The sequence below is a fragment of the Clinocottus analis genome, unplaced genomic scaffold (genome assembly GCF_023055335.1).
Source record: "Clinocottus analis isolate CAN_PGR_092001 unplaced genomic scaffold, fCliAna1.0.p SCAF_24, whole genome shotgun sequence".
NCBI lineage: Eukaryota > Metazoa > Chordata > Actinopteri > Perciformes > Cottidae > Clinocottus > Clinocottus analis.
The window spans coordinates 9956401-9969847 of record NW_027175976.1 but is presented as its reverse complement, the minus strand read 5'-3'; the positions used below and the strand labels follow the sequence as shown (position 1 = coordinate 9969847).

At 44.3% G+C, this 13447-nt stretch overlaps 1 protein-coding gene across 1 annotated transcript in view; it reads left to right on the top strand.

Moving 5' to 3' along the window:
* LOC137794003 (double-stranded RNA-specific editase 1-like) overlaps positions 1-13447 on the top strand; it is a 49945-nt gene that overhangs the window by 7983 nt on the left and 28515 nt on the right. Inside the window, exon 2 of the mRNA XM_068590526.1 lies at positions 11951-11989. The gene's annotated coding sequence lies outside the window, so the exon portion shown is untranslated. The remainder of the gene's footprint in view (positions 1-11950; positions 11990-13447) is intronic.

Below are 13447 nucleotides of genomic sequence, written 5' to 3'. Positions count from 1 at the left end.
GGATTCTAATAACTTCTCCAGCAACGTGTTCAGTGTTGGAGTCGAGCCAAAAGCCCAAAGCAGCAGACTTCTCGCTGTGGGCGTCGCCCCAGCACAGGAAGTCATCCTCGGTCACATCTGGACACGACGAGGAACCTCAACTCTATCGCCGGCTCCTCTGCCTGTCAGCCGGCATCACGTCACGGCAGACGGCTGGTTTCCAGAGGGGGAGGGGCTCTGTGTCGGTGCGTCACACGGGGGCCAGCAGGGGCCACGGGTGGGACCGGACCCCCGGGTGCTGCAGGGGGACAAGGTGACTTTCCCGCTGCGGTCTCGTCACCGCCTGGTTGCAGCAGAGCGCTGCAGCGTCCGCACGCTGCCTCGTGGAGACAGCCGGACGCAGCGCGGCTGCTTTTAAACAAAGCGACGCTTTGCATTGTGGGATTGGGTCTGCTTGTGTGTTCTTGGTCAGAGAGTTAGCGGTTAGCATGCGTCTATCTTCAACCGGCTATAAAAGCCTCGCTCCACATGAGTCTCACACCTCCAGCCTGTCACTGTCAGTGTTCTGCAACACCTCAAGGAGACAAGCCGAGCCTTCGTCCCCCTCCTCCTCTTCCTCCTCCTCGGTTGGCACAGACTCGCCCGGCGGCCGCTGAGTCGGAGCGAGGCCATGTGGAGTTGTATTGTTGTGTGTGAACTTTGACCTTCAACCTGAAGCCAAGCTGAGGCTCGTTGTCGTCACATAAACCTCTTGAATCAGTCCACCCCCTCGTGGGGGGGCGGGTCACTAGGTCTGGTCCAGACTGCATCAGGACTCATCTCTTCATGGCTTCAGCCCCTCTGCAGCTCACCAGCTCAGTTTCTTCATCGCAGTCGGGGCTTCAGGGGGCGTGTCTGAAAGCCTTCTCGGCTTCGGCTGGCGGGGTCATGTGAGGGAAGACTGCTGAAGAAGAGAAACGCTCTTGCGGTGGAGTGATTGGCGGTCAGTGGTGTGGTCACTGCTGCTTTAACAGAGAGACCCGGCATCAGTGCTGGCTGCTGGACTGTGCTCCATCTCCTGGTCTGGGATCAGGGCCTCACGAGCTCATGCTACCATTAGCTCACAGTTTGTGATGAAATCAGTGGAGGTTCGGACTCATTGATGCCACCGTGTGGCATCGGCACAGGTTATCTTCAGGTTGGTTCTTATTCACTTAGAACTCGACTGTGGAGCCCAAAATCACAAATCAGCCTCGGGGGCTTCACAGCGGGTTGTTTCAGCCAGGAGCCCGTGTCATGAGAACCTTTTAACGGCACCAACAACAGACATGGAGACTCACCTGTACAGGTTGACTGGTTGTCACTCTCCAACTTTCCAGAGGGATGTGAGTTCTCCTCCAGCAGCATCTTTCCAACAGATGTTATTATTGATTATTTATACATAGCTGGACTATGGACCCAGGGGCCCCGGGGCCTCAGGCAGCCAGGGGCCCTCGCAGTGCGGTTGCTTCACACCGGGGCCCTCAGAGTGCACGGCACGAGCTGACCCCTCTGGGTGCTCATCGCCGGAGGGAACCACTCGGGCTCTCCAGGCAACTTGGTGCTTAAAACATACACCGACCACAAGGGCCCCGGGGCCCCTGATTCTGACAATGAAAACAAATGTGTGGAATAAAAAGCCTCAAACCCATCTGCTCCTTCTGAACGGTCCATGTGGGCCTGACGCTACAGGACTGATGCAGCGCTGCAGCTCTCTTCACGGGCTTTGAGATTTCTTATTTCTTTGGTTTTGATATGTCTGAAAATGTAAAAATAACAATGAAATGAATGGAAATCTAATATTTTTGAAATCATGTTTCACCATTAGGACTAAAGTCTTGTGGCACCGCTTGACGTTGTTGTAGTGATGTCATCATGCTCTCAGATCTCAGCTCAATATCATCCGAAGTGACAGAAATGATGAATAACGGAACAGAATCCCCTAAAAGCGATCTTCCCGTTAGAGTTGAGTATTTCTTGTGTGTCAGTGAGACTGCAGATGGATGTGTGGTGGTGTTGAAGGTCACAGGAATGCGACCCGGCGAGTGCTCCTGTCCCCCGGGGCCCCGCCCACTTTCCCTTTCATTTTCATCTCAATGTCAATAAAGCCCGGCGGTGAGAGCGGGAGCGTAAATGGCATCCGGTTAATGTGTTGCCGTGTGTGTGTCAGCACAGTGAACCCTCGGCCGGCCGCCTCCATCAAGACAGACATTTCCCAATACAGCAAGCGACAGCCAATCGAACGGCCCGCGTGCCGGCGTAACTCGACAGCGCTCTGGGGACTCGTTCAGCAGAGCGGCTGCACAGATAAAAGCTGCCGACATGAAGGAAGCATCCTAAAGGGACGGAGACACGGACAGGGCTTCAGGACGAGACCTTTATTCTGAAGGGCAGCCCTCAGGAGGATGGAAGTACCCCCAGAGAGACCTGAGGCTCTCTGGGAGAGGAGCAGCAGGGACATGCTGTGGACATCTTTCACACTGGTCTACCGATGCCGCCCTCACTGATTGTGACTTTAATGAATCTTCAGAGCAGCGCGGTCCAGTGACAGACTCACTGACGTGGACTCTGCTGCTCTGAGAGGAAGCGAACTGGAGTCTTGTGCCTGTGAGAAGAGCTGCAGCTTCAGTCCCTCTGCGTTTCAAAAACAGCATGTGTTGCTTATTTAGAAGAGCACTGCTTTGACACTAATACGAACATACGTCAGTCATCAACACCAAGTATCAAGTATGTTTCTGTACTTTAAATTTCACTGACTGCTGCTTCTCTCAACCTGGCAGGAAATACAGAATTATTAATAGACTTTAATTAATAGAACATTATCCGTCTCTACTTCTTGGCTGATGTTACAGAACATTTTTAGGATTTGACCAACGGACTAAATCATTTATCAAATTAAAATACCAACATATGATTTATTAACGGTTCTACCATTAATGTGAGGAATTCCTTGTTTTTAGAATACTGTGTATAATATATATATATATATATATATATATATATATATATATATATATATATATGTATATATATATATATATGTATATATATATATATATGTATATATATATATGTATATATGTATATATATATATATATGTATATATATATATATGTATATATATTTATATATGTATATATATATATATGTATATATATATTTATTATATATATATATATATATATATATATATATATATATATATATATATATATATATATATATATATATATATATATATATATATTGGGCTGGGCAAAATAATTAACTGATTAATTGCATGATTTTTCTGCGATTAATCACATTATGCGCCAAATTCCATAATGAAGTAAAAACTAGTGTATTGCAGCTTTTATTTTAAAGTAATGTTACCAGAACAATATAACAGCACTCTGGAGCAACAACAAGTTAACATACATACATATATAGTTTATACATCTGTTTTATTTATTATGAACAGGTACTGTTCAGTAGTAAGGGTCCCTGTGAGGGACAAACCACTCCTTCTTTGGTCCATGTTCAGTAGTAAGGGTCCCTGTGAGGGACAAACCACTCCTTCTTTGGTCCATGTTCAGTAGTAAGGGTCCCTGTGAGGGACAAACCACTCCTTCTTTGGTCCATGTTCAGTAGTAAGGGTCCCTGTGAGGGACAAACCACTCCTTCTTTGGTCCATGTTCAGTAGTAAGGGTCCCTGTGAGGGACAAACCACTCCTTCTTTGGTCCATGTTCAGTAGTAAGGGTCCCTGTGAGGGACAAACCACTCCTTCTTTGGTCCATGTTCAGTAGTAAGGGTCCCTGTGAGGGACAAACCACTCCTTCTTTGGTCCATGTTCAGTAGTAAGGGTCCCTGTGAGGGACAAACCACTCCTTCTTTGGTCCATGTTCAGTAGTAAGGGTCCCTGTGAGGGACAAACCACTCCTTCTTTGGTCCATGTTCAGTAGTAAGGGTCCCTGTGAGGGACAAACCACTCCTTCTTTGGTCCATGTTCAGTCTGTTTCTTACCTTAAAGATGTTACAGACCAGCAGTTGATTCACTTTCTACAAAAGCAATAAGTGCTTTTCATGTTTTCAGGTAAAAGTCTGTGTTGTCTAGAACAAGTGACCTGACGTCTGGTTGAAGAGGTGGAGGTGTGAAGGACAGCTGACAGGTATCAGCAGCTTTGCTCATGCCATTAATGTTCCATCCTGAAGGCTGAATTATACTTCTGCAACTACAACTGCTGCTGCCACGCAGTCGCATTGACGGACTCGTTTTGGTTTATTGTTCTTGTGCGTTTTTCATACTCCAGACCAGCAGGTGGCGCAACGACCGTGTAAGAGTCAACCTGCTCATCGATATCTCCCTCCAGGAATTCACCTCCATCTGCGTGTCCTGATACTCCGTCAGACGGGTTTTATAAATGCTCATATTTGACCTCTTCAGCCAAACGTTCTTCAACAGGATCCATTGTTCCTGTTTCTGCTGTGGCTTTTAAAAACAGAGGTATTATGCTGTGAAACCGGACATGAGAGACTTAGAAAGGACGTGGTTAGTGGACCAATCACAGACGGATGGTCAGAAATTTGGGGTGACGCACGCAAAATGGCCGATTTGACCACGCAGGGTCGGCCATGCGTGTCTTGCGTGCTTGCGTCTCTGCGTAAAACCCGAGTATAAATCAGTCCTGACGCTGAGCTGCAGCGTGAGCTGCTGGTAGACTGAGCGCTTGAGAAGCTTTGTGAGGCGACTCAGCGACTCGCAGCAGCTGAGAACAGAAACTACAGAACAATACGAGCTCTCACGTCTGGCTCAAGTCAGCAAATTGTCCGGTGAAGCTACGGAAGCGCGGGCACGCAACTTAATGAATCGCCTTCAAAGTAAAAGCCCCCCAAAACAATGCAGTTAACGCATGATCAAATAATTAACGCTGTTAATCAATTGAAAAGTTAACACGATATTAACGCGTCAACTTGCTCAGTCCTAATATATATATATATATATATATATATATACATATATATATATATATATATATATACATATATATATATATATATATATATATATATATATATATATATATATATATAAAATAATAAGCCATTAAACAAGCTGCTCGCTTACAGTTATGATCACATAGCTCACAGAATGTCTTGTCATCATTAATCATTAATATAAAATATAAACAAGATTTATTATCTCCTGAGTTCTGAACGTCTGAACCATCACGTTCATATTGACCCGATTGTAGTTCACACCGTGCTCTTTGCTCAAGGAAGGGCTCCAAGAATAGCAAAGTCATCATCATCATCATCATCATCATCAGACTGGTGCAGTGACTGTTGTCGATTGAATCAGGGCATCCACAGGTGCTTTGCCAACCTGAAAAATAATTGCCATAATTTGACCTTTCAACCCTTGCACCGATTCAGGCAGCAACGGGAGTACTGGGATGACATCACATGAGATCACATGAGATCAGATGACATCACATGACATCACATGAGATCACATGAGATCACATGAGATCACATGAGCGCTCCTTGTGTACAAACATCTCTGCTGACGGTGCAGGTGGAGCAGAGGAGGAGGCTGTGAAGGGAAAGCAGCGCATCGGATTTGGCTGAAGAAATCTTTACATGTTTGAATGTCTGCCGGTGCAGAAAGTCCTTCAGAGACGTCCAGGAGGCGACTTGAGGGGAGGCCACCCCCGTGATGGCCAAGAGACCACAATGCATCTGGCTTGTTAGTGAGCAGACAACATAACATCTGGACCTCCTTTTCCTTGAGCCGCTTATTGTTTACAGTCCGATTAGCAACTCCAGCTAATACCAAGCTAACTCATTGTCAGTGGATAGTCGATGAGTTCCCAGAATGCATCTCCACGCCGGCTGTTGGCCAGCACTGACCCGTGATTGGTGAGGGTGGGGGGGAATTGATACAGCATAGTATCGCAAACCTTTGTGTGGCGATCTTGCGTTAATTCACCGAAACCACAGAAGAATCTTTTATTTTTCAATTAAAGACGTTTTGGTCCTAGAACAATACAATCAATTGCTTTTTAAGTTCACTCCATGTTTTCTGGTGAAAAAAAGCATGAATCTAAGGAGTTACTGGTCCTCTCGCAGCGCTGGAAGCGGCCAGTGTTAAGGATTAACAGGCTTATTTTTGCAGTTGAAAAAAGGTGATAAATCTCAATACTCAATGTATCGCGATATCGTGACAATATCGTGTTGTTGGACCTCTGGTGATTCCCACCCTCGTGATTGGTCAATACCCCAAGGAATGCAAACAGTTTGCTGCCAAAACCAAAATGCATCCCATAAGCCGGACGAAAATCGACTATTAATAAAAAGCATGTTTTACTTAAGTGACACCTGTAACTGTATGTGGAGCAGTTTACACTTCGAACACACCAAACTGCTGTAGCGTGTACGGTGGACCGGACCTGATGATGACTATGTTAGAGGAATCAGGGATCTGCCATGACCCGTAGAACCAGTTCACACGCTGAGTGAATGCACCTGTGAGACATGAGGGCAGTGCCCCTGTAGCTCCACCCAGTGTCCTCACGGAGAGGTGAAGCAGTGAGGTGACGGCACTGAGAGGTTTGAATACACATGAGATCTGGTTTAGACCTTTAAGACCACGAGTGTGATGTGTGTCTTAGTGTCCTCCCCATCTCTTCTTTTGGAGTGCCATCATCTCCGCCTCCAGCCTCAGTCTGCTCTCTGCTGCAGACTCCTCCGTCAGCACCGTCCGACCTCATGGAGTGGCTTCATCCTATCAGACGAAGGGGAAGAAGGTCTCTGCAGGCCCCTCCCCCATTGATAGCGGCTACTGCCTACATTATGAGATGGGTTTTCTTTTTTCACATGCCGATCTGTGATGAAATATTTACCACTGGGGGAAAATGTTTATGGGCCAGTAAAAAGACAACACTGATGAATAAGTGACTGTAATGAAACCCTCTCTCATTGTGACATGGTGAGGAGGGGAGGTGTGCCGTGAACACATGTGGATGTGTTTGTAATAGATTCATGAACAACGTGACCTCCAGCGGTTGGAAATGCTGACTTTGGTTTCTAGCCGACCTGTTTCGTCCTTGTCAGTCCCATGAACGGCCCCACCCCCATCCCATCAACCCCCTCTCTAAATCTGGCTCTTCCCTCTCTGAACAATATGCAAATGCATGAAAGTAGGTTACAGACATCCCCTCCTGTTTGCTTCTCATCCGTCTGCGCGGTGGGATTTCGGAAAAGGAAAGGAAGGTACACGCTCCAGCCTCCGCTGCTTCTCTTCTCCTGCACACACCTGGATCACATCTGGGCATTTGGTTTCCTGACGGCGTGTCCCAGTAGAGCTCCCAGTAGAGCGACCCCCCCCCCCCTCCCCCCTCCCCCCTTCCCCTTCACGGCATGTGGAGGCTGGTGAAGGTTAGCGGGCAGCAGCTCGGTTCAGGCTGCTGCCTGCTGGACTGGTGCACAGGACATTGCAGCAACGTTTGTTTGCCTTCCCTTTGAACTTTTGACCTGACTTGAGTAACAGTGACTGATTTAACCCTGACCACAATGTTTTACTTCATTGGTTTGGAGCGTAAGTAAACCTTTAGAAATCTGCTTGTCATAGTCTGTATCAGGTCTACGGCACCTGGTCCAGGTGGCACCAGGACTCGTCCAGTTCACACAGAAGCATTTCTTTACCGTCTTCTGGTGCAGCTGTAGTCCAGTAAGCTGCTGCAGCACAGCTGCTGCTGACATGGTGAAGAAGATGAAGGTGTGGTGTGTGTGTGTGTGCGTGTGCGCGTGCGTGTGTGTTTGCGGTGTGTGTGTGTGTATAGTGTGGTGTGTATGTGTGTATGGTCTGGTGTGTGTGTGTGTGTGCGGTGTGTGTGTGTGTGTGTGTGTGTATGGTGTGGTGTGTGTGTATAGTGTGGTGTGTGTGTGTGTATGTGTGTATGGTCTGGTGTGTGTGTGTGTGTGTGTGTGTGTGTGTGTGTGTGTGTGTGTGTGTGTTGGTGTGTGTTGGTGTGTAATGGCCGGTAACATCTGTCTCCTCTTCCTCTGGGCTCCTGCTGCTCTTCATCTCGTCTCTGTTGTGTTTCTTCGTCTTCGTCACCTCGGCGTCTGACTCTTTGAGTTCCTCCAGTCGGGCGGAGCTCTCGGTGACGAGGAGGGTTTCTGTTCCAGGCTGAAGCTCCAGCTGTTAGCTTTAATAGCACGTAGCTGAGACCCAGCAGATCAGATCATCTTCAGGAGACTAAGTAAAAACATTCGTTCAGAGGGAACGCAATGAAACACAGGAAAAAGCAAAAAGACCCGCTTTATGGATTAATCGTAAAATAATAAATAAAAAACAAACACTGTACTTGATCGGATTAATGAAGCCTTATAAAAAAGATTACACGCTCATAAATACTCAGGAGGCATTATTAGAATAATCATAACACATTATGAAGCATTTTATAATGACTCATAAGTTCAAGTCTGGCACTTCTTAATAAACACTGGTCATGCACTGACCTGTAATACAACTGGAGTGTATTTCCCTCTATAATCCTCTCATAATGCATGATAATCAGTTATGATATTGGTATGTGTGCATTAGAGATGATGCATTACCAGCTGGTTCCACCTCACTAAGTCCTCACTGGTGGCATTAGTAAAATTAAAACTGAATACTTTAATATGTTCAATGACTATTGTTACGACGCCGTATGATTATTAATATGTGCAAACCACGATTATAATGCAAAGCTATAACTCATTGTCAGAGTTTAGAGTTTATTACAGACAGAGAAGACGAAGACGTCACCTTCACCTCTTCCTCCAGCTCCAGGCTCCTTGTACCTGTAGTATTATAGTATTGTACCTGTAGTATTATAGTATTGTACCTGTAGTATTATAGTATTGTACCTGTAGTATTATAGTATTGTACCTGTAGTATTATAGTATTGTACCTGTAGTATTATAGTATTGTACCTGTAGTATTGTAGTATTGTACCTGTAGTATTATAGTATTGTACCTGTAGTATTATAGTATTGTACCTGTAGTATTATAGTATTGTACCTGTAGTATTATAGTATTGTACCTGTAGTATTATAGTATTGTACCTGTAGTATTGTACCTGTAGTATTATAGTATTGTACCTGTAGTATTATAGTATTGTACCTGTAGTATTGTACCTGTAGTATTATAGTATTGTACCTGTAGTATTATAGTATTGTACCTGTAGTATTATAGTATTGTACCTGTAGTATTATAGTATTGTACCTGTAGTATTATAGTATTGTACCTGTAGTATTGTAGTGTTGTACCTGTAGTATTGTAGTATTGTACCTGTAGTATTGTAGTATTGTACCTGTAGTATTATAGTATTGTACCTGTAGTATTATAGTATTGTACCTGTAGTATTATAGTATTGTACCTGTAGTATTGTACCTGTAGTATTATAGTATTGTACCTGTAGTATTATAGTATTGTACCTGTAGTATTATAGTATTGTACCTGTAGTATTGTAGTCTTGTACCTGTAGTATTATAGTATTGTACCTGTAGTATTATAGTATTGTACCTGTAGTATTATAGTATTGTACCTGTAGTATTGTACCTGTAGTATTATAGTATTGTACCTGTAGTATTATAGTATTGTACCTGTAGTATTATAGTATTGTACCTGTAGTATTGTAGTCTTGTACCTGTAGTATTATAGTATTGTACCTGTGGTATTGTACCTGTAGTATTGTAGTCTTGTACCTGTAGTATTGTAGTCTTGTACCTGTAGTATTGTAGTATTGTACCTGTAGTATTGTAGTATTGTACCTGTAGTATTATAGTATTGTACCTGTAGTATTGTAGTCTTGTACCTGTAGTATTGTAGTATTGTACCTGTAGTATTGTACCTGTAGTATTGTAGTATTGTACCTGTAGTATTGTAGTATTGTACCTGTAGTATTGTAGTATTGTACCTGTAGTATTGTACCTGTAGTATTGTAGTCTTGTACCTGTAGTATTGTAGTATTGTACCTGTAGTATTGTAGTATTGTACCTGTAGTATTGTAGTCTTGTACCTGTAGTATTGTAGTATTGTACCTGTAGTATTGTAGTATTGTACCTGTAGTATTGTAGTCTTGTACCTGTAGTATTGTAGTCTTGTACCTGTAGTATTGTAGTATTGTACCTGTAGTATTGTAGTATTGTACCTGTAGTATTATAGTATTGTACCTGTAGTATTGTAGTCTTGTACCTGTAGTATTGTAGTATTGTACCTGTAGTATTGTACCTGTAGTATTGTAGTATTGTACCTGTAGTATTGTAGTATTGTACCTGTAGTATTGTAGTATTGTACCTGTAGTATTGTAGTATTGTACCTGTAGTATTGTACCTGTAGTATTGTAGTCTTGTACCTGTAGTATTGTAGTATTGTACCTGTAGTATTGTAGTATTGTACCTGTAGTATTGTAGTCTTGTACCTGTAGTATTGTAGTATTGTACCTGTAGTATTGTAGTATTGTACCTGTAGTATTGTAGTCTTGTACCTGTAGTATTGTAGTCTTGTACCTGTAGTATTGTAGTATTGTACCTGTAGTATTGTAGTATTGTACCTGTAGTATTGTAGTATTGTACCTGTAGTATTGTAGTATTGTACCTGTAGTATTGTAGTATTGTACCTGTAGTATTGTAGTCTTGTACCTGTAGTATTGTAGTCTTGTACCTGTAGTATTGTAGTCTTGTAGCCTAGTAGTCTTGTCTTGTATCTGTAGTTGTGCATCTTGTATCATGTAGCTTGTATCTTGTAGTCTTGTATGTTGTTATATATTCTATCTTGTAGTCTAGTAGTCTTGTTTCTCGTAGTCTTGTAGTTTTATAGTCTTGTAGTCTTGTAGTCTTGTTTCTCGTAGTCTTGTAGTTTCATAGTCTTGTAGTCTAGTAGTCTAGTAGTCTTGTTTCTCCTAGTCTTGTAGTTTTATGGTCTAGTAGTCTTGTTTCTCGTAGTCTTGTAGTTTCATAGTCTTGTAGTCTAGTAGTCTTGTTTCTCGTAGTCTTGTAGTTTTATGGTCTAGTAGTCTAGTAGTCTTGTTTCTCGTAGTCTTGTAGTTTCATAGTCTTGTAGTCTAGTAGTCTTGTTTCTCGTAGTCTTGTAGTTTTATAGTCTTGTAGTCTAGTAGTCTTGTTTCTCGTAGTCTTGTAGTTTCATAGTCTTGTAGTCTAGTAGTCTAGTTTCTCGTAGTCTTGTAGTTTCATAGTCTTGTAGTCTAGTAGTCTTGTTTCTCGTAGTCTTGTAGTTTCATAGTCTTGTAGTCTAGTAGTCTTGTTTCTCGTAGTCTTGTAGTTTCATAGTCTTGTAGTCTAGTAGTCTAGTTTCTCGTAGTCTTGTAGTTTTATAGTCTTGTAGTCTAGTAGTCTTGTTCTGCTGGTGTTCTTGGAGTAGAAGTTGGAACAAAGGAGCACAGCTTGGTCTTCTAGCTCACCTCCATCTATCACCTGGTGTTCTGATCCGAGCCGGTCTGACCTGGAGAGGTTCCCAGTGGCTCTACACTGCATCACCCTGACCTCTGACCTCCTCCTCACAGAGAGGAAACAGTCAGACCAGCCCAGAGTCCTGAGGCCCGGTCGGGTCACCCAGGCGGCATCCTGGCTGCAGGAGATCCTCTGTCTCCTTTCATTTCATTTGTTGGCTTCACATCTGAATGGGATCTCTGGCCGTCAGCACGGAGCCACTCCGTCAGGTCATGTGACCGCTCCTCTCTTCTGTGCTGAAGTACTGGAATCTGCTTCTTGCTAATAACCAGCTCCTTCAGCTGGATGTGAAGGGGCACGGAGGAGTGGGAGGAGAGTAGTTCAGTGAGATGCAGAGGACAGCGGCTCCACCTACAGGCCGCTCTCTGTAACTTCGTCTTTTACTGCTCGGCCTTCAGACTTCAGATACAAGCTGAGGCTGTCAGGATAACAACATGTTTTCTTCCTTTCAGAATATTGCTGAAGTCCTTCCAGAAGAAGACATACACCAGGTCGGTTGACTCTTCTTCTTTTTGACTGCATGTTTATGTCTAGATGGATTATTAAAGAGGCAGTCAAGCAAACTAGTGTTGTAATCCCTCAGAGTGACATGACATCATGATCAAGGGTCATTTCCTCAGACTGGACAAAGCGACAGAGAACGGTTAAACCGGCTAAATAGACTCCTCGTGGCTCCTAATGAATCTATAAAATGATCAAACCATGAGCCAGGATACAAAGCTCGACAAGCTCTCTGAGGTCAGGGCGGAGCCAGAAGACCTTCATCCAGAAGAGCTCTGCTCATGTATGTGTTGTGGTTCAGAATCCAGGAGAAGAGACCAGAGAAGGACGAGAAGGAGCTCCTTCAGAGGGTCATGGTGTTAAGATCTTAAGCTTAAGATCTCTAGATTCAGATCCTGAGCTCCTGAAAGGAAACCTGTCCAGAAGCAGGAAGGAGAGACGCTGGCGGTCTGAGCTCTTTTTCAACAGACACAGATGTGTGAGTCTGGTTGGAGAGGACTGTTTAAAGGCTTCTATTTGTTTATTTAAAGGCTCCTTTATCTCCACGCTTCCTCGTCATCATCTAGAACCGGCTGTGCAATGCATTGTGGTCATGCCGCGCTGCTTTATGAGAGATGGACTGTCCCTTTGGCTCATAAAGTTAAGCTTTAGGCTACGTTATGCAAATGGGGATGTCTAGCTCAAGTCCCGCCTCTGTAAAGTCCAGGAACCTCTTCAATGATGAGTCAATTAGTAACTGCATGGCTGGTTTCTCCCTGCAAATGTCTCAAAGTCTCCTACGAGCCGCCATGTTGGTCCAGGGTAACATCTGGGAGCAGACAGAGCGAAAGCATTCCACCAATCGGATGCAGCCAGGAAGTGTTTGTGTGGTCGAAGGGTTTCTCTGTGGGTCAGTAGTCGTGTACTGACGCACCACTACCATCCCGCCTGCTGGAGATCAAGCTGGGACAACGGTCCGTTGGGTTTTGGCTTCCTGTTTCGGGGAAATAGAGCACGTGTCAATCTATTGGAACTCCTCCTCGTGGCCCGAACCTCAAGTGTCCAATGCTGGGATACGTCCTGCGGACACGTACTGCAAGGACTGCTGGTTCTTTTCTACAAGCAGACTTCTTGTCTGGTCTGTAACTATTCACATGAACGATGTGGCTGTACGAGAACACCAGACAGAACAACACCAGACAGAACTACACCAGACAGAACAACACCAGACAGAACAGTACCAGACAGAACAGTACCAGACAGAACAGTACCAGACAGAACAACACCAGACAGAACAACACCAGACAGAACTACACCAGACAGAACAACACCAGACAGAACAACACCAGACAGAACAACACCAGACAGAACAGTACCAGACAGAACAACACCAGACAGAACTACACCAGACAGAACAACACCAGACAGAACAACACCAGACAGAACAGTACCAGACAGAACAACACCAG